A 20497-nucleotide genomic window follows, 5' to 3' on the forward strand; every position below is an offset into this window, starting at 1 on the left:
ATCCATGTTATTTTCTTCACAAAGTCAGAGATTTAGAGCACAATGAGAATAAAGCTTTTTGGCAGCCAGATGTATCTGTTTTGTTAAATGTTACTTATTTGTTTTCCTGTTTCAGTAGAACCTAGCAATACAATTTAGGGTTTGTATGCTGGGCCTGTCATGGGGTAATGGAGGTTCTCTTAATTCTTCCTGTCGACACTCAGCATGTTCTCTGGGATGGGGGAGAGAGGCTGGTAGGTTTAGTAGAGAATAATGAAGGGATTCCCTTCTGAGAGCTTCCATTGTCTCTTAAAAATATAAGACAAGGTCATTAATTCAGATGGAGGGGACCAGGTGAAAGAATCGGTGACTCTGAAAGAAAGGAAAGAGTCTGATATAGACACTGTAGAGAGTGAAAGATGGAGTTGACCTTTTTCAGGGTAAGGAAAAGCAGTCAAGTTCTTTGCAGTAAAATCTTCACATTTTTCTCTGACCCATTCCTCTGCAGGCAGGAATTAAGTTTCTGAAATTGTCTGAAAGGGACTTTCTTCCCCAGCTGGATGGGATCCCTGGAAAAGTATGTATACTTTCTCCAAGTCAGGTCCCATGGTCTCAGTGATGTGTATTCATGGGTTTTCCAAGAGGCACTCACCATCCACTCTTCCATCCTCGTACTCTGTATCCCCCCTCTGCTCCTCTGGACCCCTGCTCCCCGGGCTTGTCTCATCTATTTTGTGTCAGACCCTAGCTTGCAATTGCTTCTCAAAGTGTCATCTGAGGAACTGGTGATCACCAAGGAACCATATATTCCCTCTTGTGACAGGATAAGGAACTTACACCAGAACACAAACCAACAGTTGCTAAGTGTGCTATTCAGCTGACATTGTTTTCAGAGCAAGATCTTCTCAGGGAAGGAAGCGGCTTTTTGATTTACATTGTGAGGCAAATTCCTTTTCTATTGGAGACCACTACATGCAGTTCCAGGTAGTGGTTTCTAAACCACAGATTACAGTCCACCAGTTGATTGAGAAATCATTTGAGTGCTCAGCTCTAAGAGAGAGAGAGAGAGAGATCAGAGTAGAAAATACCAGTGTGCATCATATGTAATAATTGTACATGTAGTGATGGTGGATGTTCCATGAAACTTTTGTTTCAATTACATGTATATGGAGGTGTGTTTGTGGGTCTCTACGAAAAATGTATTTCTCACTATAGGTCAGAGTCCAAAACATTCCAGAAACGCTGCTCTGGTACTTCCTATTGCAACAAAATATTCTCGAGCCAAGTTTTCCTCTCCTTTGCTCAAAGAGCACATATCCCACTGTACCCTTTTTACTTCTTCTGATAGCACAATGTGAGATTTAGAATGAAGATGTTTTGTAACAGCAAAGGATCACTTTGCTGAAAGGCCTTTTGCTCCTTGCCTGGTTGGCTTTACACCCGATGCAGCCCTTTTCTGGCTTGGATTCCATCAAACAATAGTCATTTTGGAGAGGGCACATTTCATTTCTGGAACTGCTGGACCTCTACAGTGTGCCACCTGCACAATGAAACCTGAAGAAATTCTGTATGGTATATTTAAGAGATTGAAGTCAGTATGCTTTCTGAGATTCAAATACTAAGGGGTTTATAAAACCAATGAAACAAAGGACTTTGTGCCTCAGTGTGCCTGGATTGTCACTAGGTTTTCAGGAAGTGTCTCTGAGTGCTTATTGTCCTGGCTCCACTTGACCTTTGTAGACTTATGAAGATGACACCTGCATTTTTAAACAAAGCAGTACCATTAATGGAGCCATTAGCAAATGATCAGGCTGAAGGTAAGAATGTCCAATGTAGATTGTTGCCTAATATCACTCACATGCAACTTTGAAATTTGTCATCATTCAATATGTTTCTCCAATAGAATTAAGTCCTAATGAGTTACTGAGAGAGGAAAGAAGTCCTAGTATACTGAAAAAAAATGGGAGCTTTGATGTCAGACAGACTCTGGTTAAAACCTTGGTTATTAAATCTCCTTGTGTTTCAATGTCTTTATTTGTAAAAAGAAAAAATGATTATCTATATAGTTGTTATGGGAATTAGAGAAGATGTTGGTAAGTTTTTGGCCTAGTGCCTGACACATAGCAGAGGATCAATAAACAACTGCCATTGCCCTTATGTTAATAATGATAATAATAATAACCATAGATGAGGTATCAAATTTGTTTAACCATATTGAGAACCTAAAAGAGAAGCACGGTTGAAAATAAGCAATAAAGAGATACAGGATTATGGAGGAAACCGTAATGACTGGGTTTCCTTCATTTTCCATTTCAACATATATCATATTTCTCAGAGAAAACATGATTTGGGAATAAAGCCCAGAGAGCAAAATACACAAGGAGAGCACATCTTCAAATCACATCTGGCCTGGGAAGAGAGTCAGATTTTAGCATGTATTTCTAGGGACCAAAAGCTTTTATTTCTTTTATTTATACCACGGGGTAACATAATAGCTATAGAACACCTGATGGTTGGCCATCTGTTCTTCAGGAAAAAGCAAGTCAAAAGGGAGGAAGAAACATTCTATGAATGAAGTTCCTCATTTCCCTGGGCATAAGCTCGGAGCTGAGCACCCTTCCGATCTCAGCGAGTGTCAGAATGTCTGGATGTGCCATGTCCAGGGGGATTTATCACAATCAGAGAGAATAATGTGATTATGGTAAATCTCCTCATCAGTGTGGCTTAATGTTACCAGGAACTTGAGCTGATTCAAACTATGGACTCAACAGAAAATGAACATCACCAATTTGCTGAAATCTCCAGCAAACTAAACCAAAGGAAAGTGTCTATCCTATCCCCAGGAAAATAAACTTAGTAAATGGTTCTGAATCTATCTTTCAACTTATAAAGGAAATCTAGAATCATATCAATATATTTTCTAAATGGCATCCAAACAAAATTAACTATTGCTAGTTGGTCATTAAGCATATTATAATAAATATATTAGTGGTCCCAGTGTTCTGCTGATAAATGCTTAACAACACGCTCTTCAGTACATATATTATATACAGCATGTTAATTGTAAATTTCATAAAAGATTCTCACATAATGCTTTTGTTGATTTTTTTTTCTAAACTCGTGTATCCAAAATTATTCTATGGTTGCTGGTAACAAATGAGTGTAACTCTGATCTGAATGTTGGTTGATATGCTCATTTATGTTAATGAGTAATATGAAAATGAAACAAGGAAGATGCTTGTTGATGACTTTGCTGGTTCAAATAATGGCTTTTGAGACCCGGAGGAACACTTCTTCAATATTTTGTGCTATTCACAATATAATGGCTACAGACATAACACATTTTTAAGTTTAATCTGCATTGGTAACATTTTCTCCATCACTTTCTTAAATCTGGACAATTAGCAAAGCAATAATGAAGCCTTGATTTGTATCACTTGACTATCCCCATGGTGTAAATACTCACAGCATAGCTTTTTTCAGATGATCAGTGTGATGTCACTGAACGCAGGGTTGAGATGCATAGTAGCTCTCCCTTACTTGGCATTCCCACCATGCAGATGCAACTGTAAATAATAGCAAAAGCAAAGATAGTAGTGTGATGTAGTAAAAATAATTAGGAAGTGATGACTTTTGACTATTTGTTACCTCTGCTTTAATATACTTTCATCGTCAGCTTATATAATTTAAGTTTTGATAATGACTGTGTTGAGCCACTAGCGTTCAAAATTCCTGAACCTAACAATTGACTTACAAGCCTACAATGGACAGCCCCAGTCTACCACCTGTTGTCTATTCAATGCTCATCCTCCCTTCATCCTTCCTTTCTCTTCAAGTATCTCACCTTCACCACTCATGACATGGAAGAAGATGACTTTGTCCCCAGTTCTGGGACAATTGCAGCCCATCGTGGTAATCCCATTTTCTCATATAGTTGAAGAAATGTCATGTAACTCAATTCTGGCTAATAGGTGTGAGGTGAAGTCTACTGGAGAAGCTATAGAAGTCTTCACATTCCTGCAGGCATTTTCTCTCTCCAGATATTGTTACGACTGAAGGGGCTCAGGGATGGCCCCAGACATTTCCCAACCGGCCTGAGGGTGAAATCAACTCATAAAAGCAGGTAGAGCATCACAGAGAGAGGTGGAGCTGGGATCCCAACATGCCATACCTAGAGCCCACCCTGGAGTTTTTGTTTCTTTGCAGCTGGAAGTTAAGTTGTTTCTTTCCAGCTGGGAGTTTGGGAGATCTAAAAACATCCAATATAAAAGTATGTGATAAATTAGCCTCTTCAGAAGCTTGGCTCCTAGATCGGAGATGAGAGTAACTCATGGAAAATGAGGAAACAATCCAGTACAGTTGAGGAATGCCTGTTTTTTACACTGTGTGGCACAGACTCTGAATTTAAGAGGATTTTAGAGGAAAGTTTGGTCAGCAAGATGAGAGTCACCATGGACCTCTTTGTGGAAGAGATGGGGTTTGGGTCAGGTCATAAAGAATGAGTGAGATTTGAGAAAATGGGGAATAGAGTTTCATGTGACTGGGGAAGATAAACGGAGAGGCTCCCAATGATGCCACCCAGAGTCCTGTTCTGCAGGCTGCAAGCATCCTTCAGGTGAAAAAATATACTGCTTCACTTTGCAAAATACCTGAACCCATAATTTTTGTTTATTTTATACATTGGCTACCCTTTGTGGTCATTTGTGAGTCCAAACACAGACTCTGTAAAGTCCTTGGAATTTTGAAGAGCAAGGTATTACACACATACCTAACTTCATTCTCTTCTGTTCTCTTCCCTCCTGATCCTTTTGATGCTTCCTATAAACTGTCAGCCTGTCAGAGCCCACTGGTTGCATGATGGGATGTATACACTCCTGCTTTGAGGAAGGGCTACTCCTTATTTCTAACAGGCAATGGCCTGTACTTTATTTTTTCTTTAAGCCAGGTAAGAGACTCCATAGCTCTCCTTGCTATGCAAGTATTTATGCCTTTCTATTCTCATTGTTTGAGAATTCCTTCCCATTTTTACCCACATTCCCACTGCCAATGTGTATGACTGCTGTTCTCTCACCCAATCCTCAACTGTTGTTGCCTTTCATTCATTAAAAAATCTCTTCACATACCGACTCTTCTGGCAAATCTCCCAGATATATATGTGACATAAGTGGAATGCAATTGCATTGTTTCTTTTAAATTCTCTTCAAAGGGAGTGCTGGACAGTCAGCAATAGCCAGCAGGAGTTGTGAGGAGGCTGTGACAGATTCAGGAGGAATAAATGGGAGCAGAGCACTGACAGGTGTTTGAGACCACAGTTCTCCTTGCTCAGTTCCCTGCCTGCTGAGAGGCATGTATTTTTGGAGGCTGGTGACTGCTTTGCTCAGGATTATCAACCTATTAATATGAAGACAGAGGGCTTGAAATGAGAAAGACAAAGACAGTGAGAAACCTATCAGAACCAGCAATGATATTTTCACAGATTTCTCCTCAATATCCACCACAGAAATAGCCTACTTTATTCAAAATTTCGACACAGCCTATTGCACACCAGGAGTAGTCTCATAAATTGGCTTGAATTCATATCAATATTCCTTTTGGCCTTGCTGCTCCCTGACAACAATATTTCCTCCCTATGTCTGTGAAGTATGAGGTGTTCACACAGCTACTTAGTTGAGACAAACACTACAATGTTTTCAAGAGCAACTGTTTTTCGTAATTGTCATGAAGTATTTTTTAGGTCTCAGAAGGAAAATACGTACTTTTTAAATTTTATTTATTTATTTATTTTTAAATATTTTATCTGTTTATTTGAGAGAGAGAGAGAGAGTGCGCACACAAGCCGGGGGGAGCAGCAGAGGAAGAGGGAGAAGCAGGCTCTCTGCTGAACAGAAAGCCCAATATGGGACTCGATCCCAGGAGGCTGGGATCACGACCTGAGCTGAAGGCAGATGCTTAACTGACTGAGCCACTCAGGTGCCCCGTACCCTTTTTTTAATGACTTGGTTTGTAAACTGGCGAAGAACCAGGCCAGTGTAGACACTGGCTATTATGGTTCACTACAGGATAACGAAGGTCCGAGTGTGAGGGCAGCTAAGAGTAGTGGGGACAATTGCAGGGTAAGACATGCAGCAAGATGGATGTACAAGGGGTATGTAATGATTAAAAACCTGTGTTTGAACCCTAGGTCTGTCCCTGACCGACAGAGTCATCTAAAGCAAATTATGTATCTTCCTGGTAACTTGGTTTCCCTATGTATAAAATGGGGGTAATAATCGTTCCTCTCTCAGAGATTTAATTATTAGAATTGAATGAGTTAATGTTTGTAAAGAGCTGGCGCATTAAAAAACTTATATGTGTTGAATACATTTTAAACACCAAAATTCTAAGTTTCACACTGTAGATATCAGCCATTGTGAATTTAAGCAGAAGATATTGGTTAGCTCACAGAATATTTCAGAGGATAGATGGGCAGACCACAGAGCTGGCTCCATGTAGACAGCACAGGCAAGGAGGCAAGACAGCATGACCCTGCAGTTTGCTAATGCCACATTGCTTCTCTCCAGCAGGAATTGTGTGGCATTCCCACCTGCTTGAGCCAGCAGCCTTTAATTCCATGTCTGGAACAGACGATGGCTGGTGTCCGGGATGAGGTAGGTTAGGGTTCATTATTGCAAGGGAGCTTATAAAATTAGAGGTAAGTGAGACCTCACAAATGTGAGGAATTCCTAATTTTAGAAATGAAAGATGCTGAGAAGTCAAAAAGAATGCTAAATAGGCAAATGACATCAAGAAATAAAGTTTAAAGGAATATTAAGGAGTGTGGGTGGCTTGGTTGGTCAAGCAGCTGACTCAACTTCAGCTCAGGTCATGATTTCAGGATGTGGGATTGAGCCCCATGTCAGGCTCCATGGAGCCTACTTGGGATTCTCTCCCTCTCCTTCTGCCCCTCCTTGCCACTGTGCACACAAATGCTCTGTCTCTCTCTCTCTTTCTATCAAAGAAAAAAAAAAGAGGAATATTAAGTGAAAAAACCAGCAATCCATACATAAGGCTGAACATATTGTAGGCTATCTACAAATACTTATTGATCAAATCTGGATGAGAAGTTGTTCTAAGGGAATGAAAAATGGATAGAAGAGAAAATCATCCAGAATTCCTTAAGGAGCTCAGGGACAGTGCGGGGAAAATACTTGGTTTTCAAATACACAATTGCCTTTGACAGTTTTTCTGTTCCTTGTTAATCTCCTCATTTCTACGACTCTACATCCCAGGCCTTTCATCTATTGCAACCCTTCTTCCCTACCCTCATCTCAAGGACTATTTCGCATCCCATTTTTCTCTTAATCAACTATTGATTAATTTTCTTGCAGAAACATTCACCAAAAATGGAGGTGGCGGCTGATAAACCATTTATGTGTGAAGTTTTCCAGGGAGCATTTGCACTTCAAGAGAAAAACAGAGCCTTCCAGCTCTGGAGAAGTGACAAAAGGTGGGGACAGTATTATGTGGCAGAGAGCTCTTCCTGTGATTTAGCTAAAGCACCTGACTACAATGCCAACCCTGCTCTGCAAAGGGCCCTTCCTCATGCTGAATGGCCACAGATGAAGCAGACTTGTCTATAGACACAAGGCTTCCAAGGGTCAACCACTGAGTGCATGCCCATCACGGGGTGGGTGAATGTACCCTTTTACTGTTCACACCATTCACCTTTTGTCCTATGAGACACAGACTTCCCTAAGGCCCAGTTCACCCCATTTTCTCCTATCCTAAAGATTAAAAATAGCACTCTCTTCAATGACCTCAATAATTTAGAACCCATGAATAAGTCATTTGCCCAAGAGACTACACCGGGGCTTCTATTTTTACTTATAGTCTCTCACCAAGCAAAGTGACCTCTCCCAAGGAGCCAACATTGACACCCACTGATCTTCTGGCTTCTCAGGGAACAACCCAGGCAATACCTGCAATGCAGAGCCTTTTCTCAAGGGCAAAGATGGACCAATAGGTGTCACTGGCTGCAGAATGTGCATAACCAAACATGAACTTAGCATATCTGCCTTGCTCAGAACTCAGAGCAGCCTAGAGCATGCCCCAGGAGGAACACTTTCTATAAGGTAGGGCAGGCAAATGCAGCGTACAGTAGTCTTCCTTTGGGCCCCTTCTTCCTTAAGATACCATTCTCTAAATATTGGACCTCAACAGAAGAGCAGTACGATAGCTCAGGTCCCTAAACCCTTGGGGTTGCTCCAGCCTCCTACTACATGCCTCCTTCATCCACCTTCAATACACATTCCTTTGCCCTATCTCATCTATGTACTACTTTCAGGAAGGTCCAGTGGTCACTGAGGAGGCTCTACCTCAGTCTTTTGACCACCGCTCTATAAAAACAAGTTTGATCTTTTTCCCCTCCATATTGTCATACCTAGGGATTGTTCTAGTTCCCCTTCTTCAAGCCGTAGGATTCTGTTATAAGCCAGGTGCTGGATTGGGTAACCTCAAAGATTCCATCTATAATTCTAAGAGAAAGTTGAAGTGGGCCTAGAAGAATTCATTGGGTTTTGTAGAGAGGAGACATAGAGGGACAGCTTTCCACATCATGTTAGTGAAGGATAGTGGTAGGAACAGAAGTGGCTTATCCTGGAGTGGATAAATGGATCTCTCTAGTAGAACAAAGGGAACATTCCAGAAAATCGTGAAAAATGTGGGCCCAGAAGACTGGGCCAGGTTATTGGATACCTTAAAACTCAGGCAGAGGATTCCAAGTTGGTACTATAGGCAAGAAAAAACCATTGTCATGATCCTGAGCTGGGTAATGCTAGGAGGACACCGAGTCTTCCCAGTGATCATTGCTGGTAAAGGTGAAACATCCCTCCCATTATACACACAAAGAAAATGAACGTCCCTGAGGCCTAGATGTGTAGCTCAGATACAGGAATGCAAGGCAGTTCTCTTTCCTTTCACAGTTCTCATTTCTCTATAAACCCTTCTCACTCAGATCATGACAATGTGGTTTGCTAGATGTTCCAGAGGCTGCTAATGAGATGCAGCTATAATATATTCACTTCATAGTCATCACTAGAAACAGACTACCCTCTTTCCCTGCTGCATTTCTCCGGTGCCTGTGGGGGGCTGGCAGTGTGGGCTGAGGGGGTCCTGGGTGAGGCCTGTCCTCATATAGGCAGCTCATCACTGCCCCTCAGGCCTTCAGTGAATGGAGGAGACATGGACCTCTCACTGCCACAAAGCCTGAACGAACATGGAAAAAGCATGCAGGAGGGAAACAGGAATGTTTGAATACAGGAATAGTTTGGGAACAAAAAAGAGAAACCCAGAGACAGACTTAATTACTCAAAGGGCATCTAACCCAAAGAAGAGGAACCAGCATTCTGTGTAACATCAGACAGGACAGAATGAGGAAGAAGCAGAGCTTAGAGGGTGGTAGGACTGATGCTATCTTCACAGGTAAGCTTGCTTCCTGGCAAGGGCTGGTAACAGGCCCAGTTACCTAAGAAGGTTGTGAAATCTGCCTGCAGGTCTTTTTTTTTTTTTTTTTTTTTTGAAGATTTTATTTATTTATTCATGAGAGACACAGAAAGAGAGGTAAAGACAGGCAGAAGGAGAAGCAGGCCCCTATAGGGAGCCTGATGCCTGGACTGGGGATCACACCCTGAGCTGAAGGCAGTCGCTCAACAGCTGAGCCACCCAGGCATTCCTACCTGCAGGTCTTTAAAAGGAGCTCCAATCTCTATTTTCCTGGACGAGCAAAGAAGTGACATAGTATGAGATGAGAAGTTACAGTAGTCAGACTTTCAAAGCCTTTCCTTTTTTTTTATCTTAAAATTTTATCTATTTATTCATAAGAGACACACACAGGGAGAGAGAGAGAGAGGCAGAGACACAGGCAGAGGGAGAGGCAGGCTCCATGTGGGGAGCCAGACACGGGACTCGATCCTGGGTCTCCAGGATCATGCCCTGGGCTGAAGGTGGTGCTAAACCGCTAGGTCACCAGGGCTGCCCTCAAAGTCCTTCCTTTTTTTTTTTCTTTTTTTTTTTTCAAAGTCCTTCCTAATTAAATAATCATGTCTCTTTCTTTTTAGTTGAATTAAACTAACTTAGTTCAAATGGCTTGCACATGGTTAAGATCTGGGGTGTTTTGTATGTGTGCTCTTGTTCTTTATCCATTCATTTTTTGAGATTCTCCCAGGCCCATCTAACTGCCTTTAGAAGGCCACACTTGACTCCCCCACATCTTAAGAAACCCACCATGCTTCCATATTCTTTGTACAGTCTTTGCCACAATTTAAATAACTGAGCACAAACTGTCCTGTAGTCTTTATTGTTGGCCAAGTATTGGTTTTTAATCTCAACTCATTGCCAGCTCAAATAAGGCAAAGGCAATATTTTATACTTTGTCTTTTCCCCCTAGACTTCTGTGCAGGCTGTTGCAGTTTAATAAATTTTTACCGGTTAACAGCAAAGGAAATGTCAAATAAATTGCATATATGTGAATTAATATTTACTGAACAGCTACATGTGCGAGATGTTTTAAAATCCTTAATGGGGAATTTTTTTTAAAACACTAGCACTAAAAAAAAAAAAAAAAAAAAAAAAACCAAAAACCAAAAAACAAAAACCAAAAAACAAAACTACTAGCACTTTCAGGAAACAGCCTCTACTGTAGCTGAGGATTTTGTTAGCCTAGTGTTTTGTCACAGGCAAGATGTTGGTTGCTTAGGACACGATCATATAGGAATTACCAGTAAACATAACTTAAAAACTAGATTCCTGAATGCAGAAAGAAAGACTAGGTGAAGAAATTGGATTTGAAAATTGAGCAGAAGAAACCTTAATCAAAAAAGATAATATCAGAGTATAGTACATATACAGAGCATTCTAACAGGATAGTCTGTCATGACACTTATAGTTAAGTTTAAAAAAAAGGAGGGTAGAAGCCAAGGGAATGGCAAGAGTGTTGATTTAGGACCAGCAGTCAAATACATATGGTGAAGTCCCAATAGTTCATTTTTGCTTTTGTGTCTTTTGCCTTCATGGATGTATCTTGCAAGAAGTTACTGTGGCCGAGTTCAAAAAGGGTGTTGCCTGTGTTCTCCTCTAGCATTTTGATGGAATCTTGTCTCACATTTAGATCTTTCATCCATTTTGAGTTTGAGTTTATCTTTATGTATGGTGCAAGAGAGTGGTCTAGTTTCATTCTTCTGCATGTGGATGTCCAATTTTCCCAGCACCATTTATTGAAGAGACTGTCTTTCTTCCAGTGGATAGTCTTTCCTCCTTTATCGAATATTAGTTGACCGTAAAGTTCAGGGTCCACTTATGGGTTCTCTATTCTGTTCCATTGATCTATGTGTCTGTTTTTGTGCCAGTACCACACTGTCTCGATGACCACAGCTTTGTAATACAACCTGAAATCTGGCATTGTGATGCCCCCAGATATGGTTTTCTTTTTTAAATTCCCCTGGCTATTCGGGGTCTTTTCTGATTCCGCACAAATCTTAAAATAATTTGTTCCAACTCTCTGAAGAAAGTCCATGGTATTTTGATAGGGATTGCATTAAATGTGTCAATTGCCCTGGGTAACATTGACATTTTCACAATATTAATTCTGCCAATCCATGAGCATGGAATATTTTTCCATCTCTTTGTGTCTTCCTCAATTTCTTTCAGAAGTGTTCTATAGTCTTTAGGGTATAGATCCTTTACCTCTTTGGTGAGGTTTATTCCTAGGTATCTTATGCTTTTGGGTGCAATTATAAATGGGATTGACTCCTTAATTTCTCGTTCTTCAGTCTCATTGTTAGTGTATAGAAATGCCACTGATTTCTGGGCATTGATTTTGTATCCTGCCATGCTACCAAATTGCTGTATGAGTTCTAGCAATCTTGGGGTGGAGGCTTTTGGGTTTTCTATGTAGAGTATCATGTCATCGGCGAAGAGGGAGAGTTTGACTTCTTCTTTGCCAATTTGAATGCCTTAATAGACCTGCCCTATGACCCAGCAATTGTACTGTTGGGGATTTACCCCAAAGATACAGATGCAATGAAATGCCTGGACACCTGCACCCCGATGTTTATAGCAGCAATGGCCACAATAGCCAAACTGTGGAAGGAGCCTCGGTGTCCATCGAAAGATGAATGGATAAAGAAGATGTGGTTTATGTATACAATGGAATATTCCTCAGCCATTAGAAATGACAAATACCCACCATTTGCTTCAACGTGGATGGAACTGGAGGGTATTATGCTGAGTGAAGTAAGTCAATCAGAGAAGGACAAACATTATATGTTCTTATTCATTTGGGGAATATAAATAATAGTGAAAGGGAATATAAGGGAAGGGAGAAGAAATGTGTGGGAAATATCAGAAAGGGAGACAGAACAAAGACTCCTAACTCTGGGAAACGAACTAGGGGTGGTGGAAGGGGAGGAGGGCGAGGGGTGGGGGCGAATGGGTGACGGGCACTGAGGGGGGCACTTGACGGGATGAGCACTGGGTGTTATTCTGTATGTTGGTAAATTGAACACCAATAAAAAATAAATTATATATATATATATATATATATATATATATATATATATATAAACAAATGCATATGGTGGTGGGTTGCTTTGTTGTTTGGAAAAACCAACTCAGAAATTTTTGATGCCAAATTAGTCTGGAGTCCTAGAAGTTTATGGACAAATTCCAAGGAATGATCTGTTTGAAGGTGAAAGAAAGAAACAATCCACTGTTGGTCTAGAGACGTGAACTGACTTGAGCCCAAATGGATAGAAGTTAAGGATGAGTAGAAAGGATAAGACTTGATTTTTCTAAATCTTTCTCCTTATGTATCATTCTTAAAAATATAGCATCTTTAAATGTGTCACACTTAATTTTAAGAAGAAAAAAAAAACCTGTTAAGTAGAAGACCGAGACAGTCTTTCCATCAACCTGATTGACAAAGAAACAAAGTTAGGAAATCTGGGTGCTATGGTTACAATTTCATAACCAAGACACAATCATTGTTCTCTTTGAGAATTTAGTAAATTGGCTTAGTCTCACTCAAAGTACCTCTGAAGGGCTAAATATATCATGATAAAACTATAAAACATTCTAATGGCACATCATAAATGATGATTTATGATTTATGAAATTGCAATCAAAATGGATTGCAATTTCATGATGAATTAGGCCACAATCAAATACCCAATAATGACAAGGAACACTTCAGCCTGCAGAGATGCAGAGGACCTTCACAATCCCACAGGACTCTAGTGTTAAGGAGCTTCACTTTGAACCATGAAAGCCTGGACACCTGAAAACCTGGACATTTTGGTTTCTGGTTATTTGGACATAGTTATTACAGTCTTATCGTAGATCACAAAATGCATAATTAGGAGGCAGAATTTAGATATCTGACATATTTTCCAGGAAATAAGAATTTAGCTGTCCTTGAGTTCTTTGTACTTTAACCTTGTTATTAATGATAAATGAAATAACATCTGAGTCTTTCCCAATCATATTATCTGCACTTCCCAGACTCTTTCACATCTGGCATTGATAGGAAATAATAATAATCATAATCACAACAACAACAACAACAACAACATGAATGTACCCTGGAATAATGGAGGAAGCTACTTGGGCTCTGGCCTCCCAGTGTCTCTTCCCACTTGGCTTGAGTGAGAAAGAGACCTGTACCTTTGCTCACCTAGAACCCATCTGTGGCACCTGACAGAGAAGCTCTGGAGATGGCCAGTTCTGGGCCACCTTGCCTGCGCTGCGCCCTAGCTATCATGAAAACATATTCTCCCAGCATCCTTATCCTCACTGAACTCAGCACCTTGGGCAAGCAGAAAGGACATGAGCAGCCTCACAGAAAAGAAGGAAGGAAGAAGCAGCATGCATTCCCAAGTGGGGTGAGCAGAGATAATCATTTGTAGGCAGCAGCAGCCGCTGTCCTCCAGGAATTCTGCTGACACTATGAGAGTGGGGCATGATGTCACAGGAACCCTGGCTTGGCCAGAACAGCATGGTGTCCCAGGCAGCTGATCTGTTCATCCAGATTGAAAGGATTTCTTCTCCTGCTGGTCTCCCACCCTCCTTTTCTCCCTGCCAGTCTGAGTGATAATTGTAAAGCCATCCAGTTCCTTTCAGAAGTAGGCTACGGGATCCAGGCCTGGGTGTTTTCATTGCTGGCATGTTGTAATTATCACCGAGGATGGCTCTGATGACAGCATAATACATGTGGTGTTTTGTGCTAAAAAAGTCAATGCCAATGGCTCAAAGAGCAAAACTTGCCAGTGATCCAAGCTCAGTTTCAATATAACATATGATCTGTGTGGGCCCCCATGTATGGTCACCTTTATCACCCTCAAGATTATTTCTACAAAACAGTTTTTAGATCCAGTTCTTGGGAAGCGATGAAAGAGAAATTCTTCTTTATTCAGAAACTTGTAAGCTCTTAACAGAGGAGCAAGGGGATACTTTAAACATTTTGGTGTTTAGAATTCAAATTTATCAGAACTTAAGAGAAAGATGTTGGCCTCAGAATAAGACTTTGAGAATGTCTAAATCCTGACTCTACCATATAGTAGCTGTGCAATTTGAGGAATTTTACTTAACTTTTCTGATTCTTACTGTTAAAAAGAAAAGATATAGTTAGGTATAGCTGTTAGAATTACATGACTAAATGTAAGTAAAATGCTTAGCATGGAGCCTGGCCCAATGAAAATGCTACATAAGTAGCTGTTGTTGCTATTGCTGTATTTGTAGTTGTTATTACATATACCATTCCGATTTTGAGGAAGGGAACTAGGTGGGTGAACATTATCATGTACAATTGCTAAATTCTTGGTACTGACCAGTCATATCATACAGTTAATTAGAATCATGTTACCAGTTGTAACCTCTTCAAAAATCTTAATATGGTATGTTGCTGAGAAGTTTGAATGGCAAAAAAATCTCAAATAAGAAGAGGACAATTTGGAACACACACCCCTCCACCAGAGCAGTCTCCAACTTGAATATTTCTTCAAGACACCAAAAAGTTAAAGTATTCTTTTGCTGGAAGAGTTTTTAAAAAGTGAATATAATATACATTGAATATTGACATTTTTATACCAAAGGCCATACATAGCTTACTCTTTCATATTATTGAGCCATTGAACGTAAGTTAGCTTTCCATATTACATGACTATTTTTATTTATCTAACTGTGAATGTCAACCTGAAAAGCCTTCACCTTATTCATTATTCAACATGAAGCAGCTACTTTTCACTTTGATGTAAGTTACTAATTTATAGACTGCTTTTACCTTAAGTCATCTAGTGACAAAGCACAGTTCCAGATGTAGATTTTGGATAGAAACATCTTAAAGCAGGAGAATATTTAAGTCAGCGTGATGTTTGCTCAATAATTCATTACAGGAAACAATGAAAAGAAAGTGGTGTTTGGGCAGAAGACTATCTTCTTCATAGTCATATTCAACTATTCAGTTTTCATTAAGTAAGTGTGCAATTGTGTTAGGAAATCATTACATTTCTGCAACAAAACTGACAATGAGTAAAGACCTTGGCGGACTGGCTATTATAAAAGACAGACTGAAAATCCATTTGGAAATCACAAAGCAACAGTTTCCCTGTGAACGGATTCATAGAGCATCCATCAAGATAAGAACTCAAGAAATCAAGGAGGCCAGATCTACATAAATTCCTCCACTTAGCTCTACTGCCATATTATCTGTACAATAATGAGACTAGAAAAGACAATGTCCTGGTTTTTCCATTTTTACCTCAGTATCCTGTGTTTAGAAAAGAAGAAGGAGAAGGGGAGAATAGTTAATAATAGAATGGAAAACCCTGAAATGTCCCTTTATGATAAATGCTAAGTGGTTAAGAATGCAGGCTCAGGAGTCAGCTCAGCTTAGTTCAAATGCTGACTCAGCCACTTTCCAGTTGTGTGGCCTTGGGGATCCCTTGGAGAAGTGATTTGTTCGTACTTCTCTGAATTCTAAAGTGAAAGTACAGGGTAATGAAAGTATTTACAGTATTGGGTTATTGTGACAAGTCAATGGGGCCACACATAAATGTTAGATGTTATTACAAACGAGAGAGTTAAGGGATTTGTGTGAAGTTCCTTAGCTAGGTGGCAGTGGAATCCAGTGTCCTTGCTCCAGTCCAAGACACCATATTTTGCCAGTGAATAGCATTGTAGTGGACATAGATCCTTTCTGCCTAAACAGTACCCATTCCTCCTTCTTCTGGTAATAACAACTTAATATTTCTTTTGCAGAGCCACCCAACCCCCATCCTTAGTCTATGTGTCTCAGCTTTATTTTTGGAGTTGGAAGGGGTGTCACTTAACCCAAGCCTGGGCAGTCAGAACCACCTTGACCACAAGGTTTGGTCTAGGGAGGAGCATTGGATTCCAGGTCAATGAGATATCATCCAGGACTTTTGGCAGAAGAATTGGGAGAGAAAAACCCTTGTTCAATACAAGTGACTATTAAGATATACATTTAGAGCTCTTGATGACCATCTTGCCTCTAAGAAAGTAAAGACTGAATGAAAAAGAAGCCAGCAGAGTTGGAAAGATAGCTCATCTATGGAGAGAGAAATATTCGTGGTGGTATTACTTTGAACACTTGGATCAAGTCACACTTGAAGGTAGGGGAGATCTATCCTTGGACATTCCATTTAATTGCATTTATATGAGCCAATAAAGTGGATGCTGTCACTTGGATTAAAAAAGTTCTGACTTACGCAGCATTTTAAAAATGTACCACATAATACTAGCCTCAAGAACAAGCCTGAGTATATTCATGTAAGAACATACTCTGAAACACAAATATTCCTGTTACAGCACACAGAGCAAATTCAATAGTCCGTCCTAATCCACACTATCTTGTCTTGGTCAGTTGCCTCTTGGTAGGCAACTTGAGAAAGCAGGAGAGGGTGGCATCTGGAGTCAGACCTGAGTTGGAATTCCTGCCCTTCCACTGGTTAGTCCCTTCTGTTTGGTTGGTTGTTTAACCTCTAGAGCCTTAGCTTCCTTATTGGAATAGATTTATTGCAAGGGTTCAGTGAGGCGATGCATGTGAAATGCTAAGAATTAAAAACACAGTAATGACAATAAGGATGGCTCATGTTTATGGATGTGGACTAGACTGTGTTGGGTACTTCATGGATGTTAACCCACTGACTCCTCATGACAACTTCATACGGTAGGTAGTTGGTTCCTTTCCTCATTTTTCAGCTAAGGAAATGGAGAGGCAGAGTGGTTAAATAATCTGCACCAATCTGGATAACTAGTAAGGGCTGGAGCCAGAATTCTTATTTCAGAAGCCAAGCTCATTATAAATTGCCTCTCATTTCATCCAATAACTATTCACTGCTGAGGATGTGGCTGCTGATAACTGACTCAAGCCATAAGTTCAAAAGTTGATTTAGGTTGAAGTAGTGACTTTGAAGCATTGGGCTCAAAGTTTCAAGGATCCATAGGACATAGGCCCTTCACTAGAGGAGTTTATAATATAGCCAGGAATGGAGTTGGGTAGTGAGAAGAGACAAGTGTTATTTTGGAGAACTTGGGGTAAATTTTTCTGAGCCTTGGTCTCTTCATCTGTAAAATGGATTTACATATGTTTCAGATTTATTAGCTGCCTCGTAAGAGCACATGGGGCTTCTGAAAAAGTGCATGGGAAGGGCAGGTCCCAGCACAGAAGAGCTGTTGAACAACAGAAGACCCACTTTGGCTCTCTTGTACAGTTCTTGCCAGGCAAAGAGCTAACTGGGCCTCAATCTTCCCTGGATGGCCATTGTAATACTCTTGTTTCTAACTCTTTGAGATGGTCTATACTGGGCTTTGGCTATATCTCCATTTCCTCATTTCCCACCATGGTCATCACTTTCCACGTCATGATCACACTCACCTAGGAGGCACATTCACATACAGACCCCTCTCCTCACATTGAGACTCAGGTCCTCTTCTCTGTTTATTACCACCTCCACCCAACTGTCATCTCCTGGTGAGAGGGACTTGGGGACCGAAGCTCTGTCTGGCACTAAAAGTATAAGTAAAAGATATCCTTGGTTCTATTGGGCAGAGAGAGCTATAGGAACCACTTTATCTGTAGTTGTAAGATCCAACTGAAAGAGAGTGAGGATGGAGTCGACTTATTTTCAGTGGGTGGTATTCTCCTCTTTCCTTTTCCAAGGATTCATAGTTGGCTTCTGGTCATCCTCTGTTCCTGAGAACAGGATCACAATTCCCTTAAAAACAGAACAGCAAAAGAGTGGACAGTCTTGAATTCAGTGTTGTACCTGTTCATCTATCACATGAAGACAAATCTTGTAGTTTGCCCTGCTTGCTTTGGTAAAATATTTTCAAAATTTAAAGCACTTCAGTAGGAAGAACAAATAACATAAGTAAATAAAAGTGCCTTATCAGGCAGGAGGTCACATGTTAGCATAAAGGTCACATGTTAGCATAACTGTTAGCATAAAGCTGAACAGTTTCATCTTTTATCTCCTCTTATTTCTTCCTCTTCTTGGTGATCAAATGATAGGAATGAATATTTTCAGATGATTTATCCTTGATTATTTTATTGTGAAGTTATATATACTCATTGCCAAAATTAAATCAGACAATACAAAAAAGCATAAAATGGAAAACATCACGCAAATGATCCCACTATCCTGTGCTGAGATTTGCAGACATTTCATTGTTCATTTTAAAAAGATCATGTCCTGTAGCTTGCTTTTATCAAGATATTCTTAACATCTTATAATGTTTTTTTTAATTTTTTTAAATTTTTATTTATTTATGATAGTCACAGAGAGAGAGAGAGAGAGGCAGAGACACAGGCAGAGGGAGAAGCAGGCTCCATGCACTGGGAGCCCGACATGGGACTCGATCCCGGGACTCCAGGATTGCGCCCTGGGCCAAAGGCAGGTGCCAAACCGCTGCGCCACCCAGGGTCCCAACATCTTATAATGTTAAAATATATAGACCTACTTTAAACCTTAAAAAATTCTCCATAGTATTCCATTATATGGAGTTACTTGATTTAGTTCACCTGTTCCTTATTGATAGACATTTAGATTGTTTTTAAGAATTTTTACAATGAACAACTCTCTGATACATCTTTCAGTACTTGTTTGTTTGGTCATTTTCTTAGGACATATTTCTAGACTTTGGAGTAAAAGGTTTTTGAGCTTTTAAACTCCTTTGTCAACTATAGCTAAATTACCTTCCAGGAAGGTTCTCAGGGAATAGATAATTCATTTACTCACTGAGGTGCTCACATATCCTTCTGTTAATTAAAATGTTCTAGACATAGAGAGATCCATTAAAATCAGTCAAACCAAAGTCCACTATTTTTTTTAATTTTTACTTATTTATGATAGTCACACACAGAGAGAGAGAGAGAAGCAGAGACAGAGACATAGGCAGAGGGAGAAGCAGGCTCCATGCATGGGGACCCCGACGTGGGATTCGATCCCGGGTCTCCAGGATCACGCCCTGGGCCAAAGGCAGGCGCTAAACCGCTGCGCCACCCAGGGATTCCCCAAAGTCCACTATTTTTATAGACAAACTGAGGATGGAAGGAAGGTGGGTGATTTCTGAACTCAAGGGCCTCTCTCCTCAGTTTTTCTTTGAATTAGAGGATGGTATCTGCAACCTTATATAGAGCCATCCTGCCTCTGATGTTATAAGCTCTAGAGTTTCCTTCATGGGACTTTTTATTCTCTGGTAATCAAACCTTTCCACCACCACTTTAACCAACCCCATTGTAAAGGCCAATGGTCAGGATAGAGACAGGCTTTCAGATCTGGTGTCTTAAAACAGTTTTTTTTTTTTTTTCTTTAAAGCTGGAAATGGTTCTCTTTAAGTCACATCCAAATCTAGGATTCAGAGGTGCTGTTGAGACATTTTCTTCCTGAATCACGTGTGGTTAGTTCCAGGCCTCCCTGGTGACCACTAGGCGTCAGACTTTCCCATCTCTCCTCCAACTGTGTTGCTTACTTAGTAATTAACTCATTTGCTCAGAGTCATTAGCTCTTATCTAAGGGGGCTTCTTTGTCATCATATGAACATGGTCATTATGAAGCAGAATCCTCACAGATTTCAACAGGACTTATTAAGTCTGACTGTCTCCTAGTGACTAGTTTTTCAACAGAGCTCTTCACTGCAAAGCTCAAGACTTAAACCAGAGAAATGTGGAAGAAAGACCCATAACCAGGCTCTTCATTATTCCCAAGGGAACCCACACAATGCCACTGCCTTTCACAGCATAGACATCTGTACCCTCATTGCTAGTACTATACCATTGTGAGCACCACCCCTCATTCATCTTAAGGACAATGCAATGCCAAAGCAGTCAACACCAGGCTCTAGGTTCTGTACATAAAATGAGTTGAAGTAGAACATCATCCATCAAGCACTTACTGAGTGGTCACTGAATATATGACCCTACACTTGAAGTCCAAAAAAGGATACTTTCATTCAGCCAGTCGTTCGA

General features: G+C 40.4%; 2 long non-coding RNA genes across 2 annotated transcripts; one reads left to right on the forward strand and one right to left on the reverse strand.

Annotated features, from left to right (window-relative positions):
* Nucleotides 1-336: 336 nt before the first annotated feature.
* LOC112676181 (uncharacterized) lies at nucleotides 337-4073 on the reverse strand. Its single transcript, XR_003146364.3, has 4 exons — nucleotides 3824-4073; nucleotides 3446-3545; nucleotides 817-1029; nucleotides 337-351 (listed from the first exon to the last, which is right to left on the reverse strand). It is a non-coding gene; the product is annotated as an uncharacterized LOC112676181 (long non-coding RNA).
* LOC112676182 (uncharacterized) lies at nucleotides 4061-7768 on the forward strand. The gene is made up of 3 exons (XR_003146365.3): nucleotides 4061-4594; nucleotides 6543-6626; nucleotides 7347-7768. It is a non-coding gene; the product is annotated as an uncharacterized LOC112676182 (long non-coding RNA).
* The last annotated feature ends 12729 nt before the right edge of the window (nucleotides 7769-20497 follow it).

Source organism: Canis lupus, chromosome 30 (genome assembly GCF_003254725.2).
Source record: "Canis lupus dingo isolate Sandy chromosome 30, ASM325472v2, whole genome shotgun sequence".
In the NCBI taxonomy this organism is placed as follows: Eukaryota; Metazoa; Chordata; class Mammalia; order Carnivora; family Canidae; genus Canis; species Canis lupus.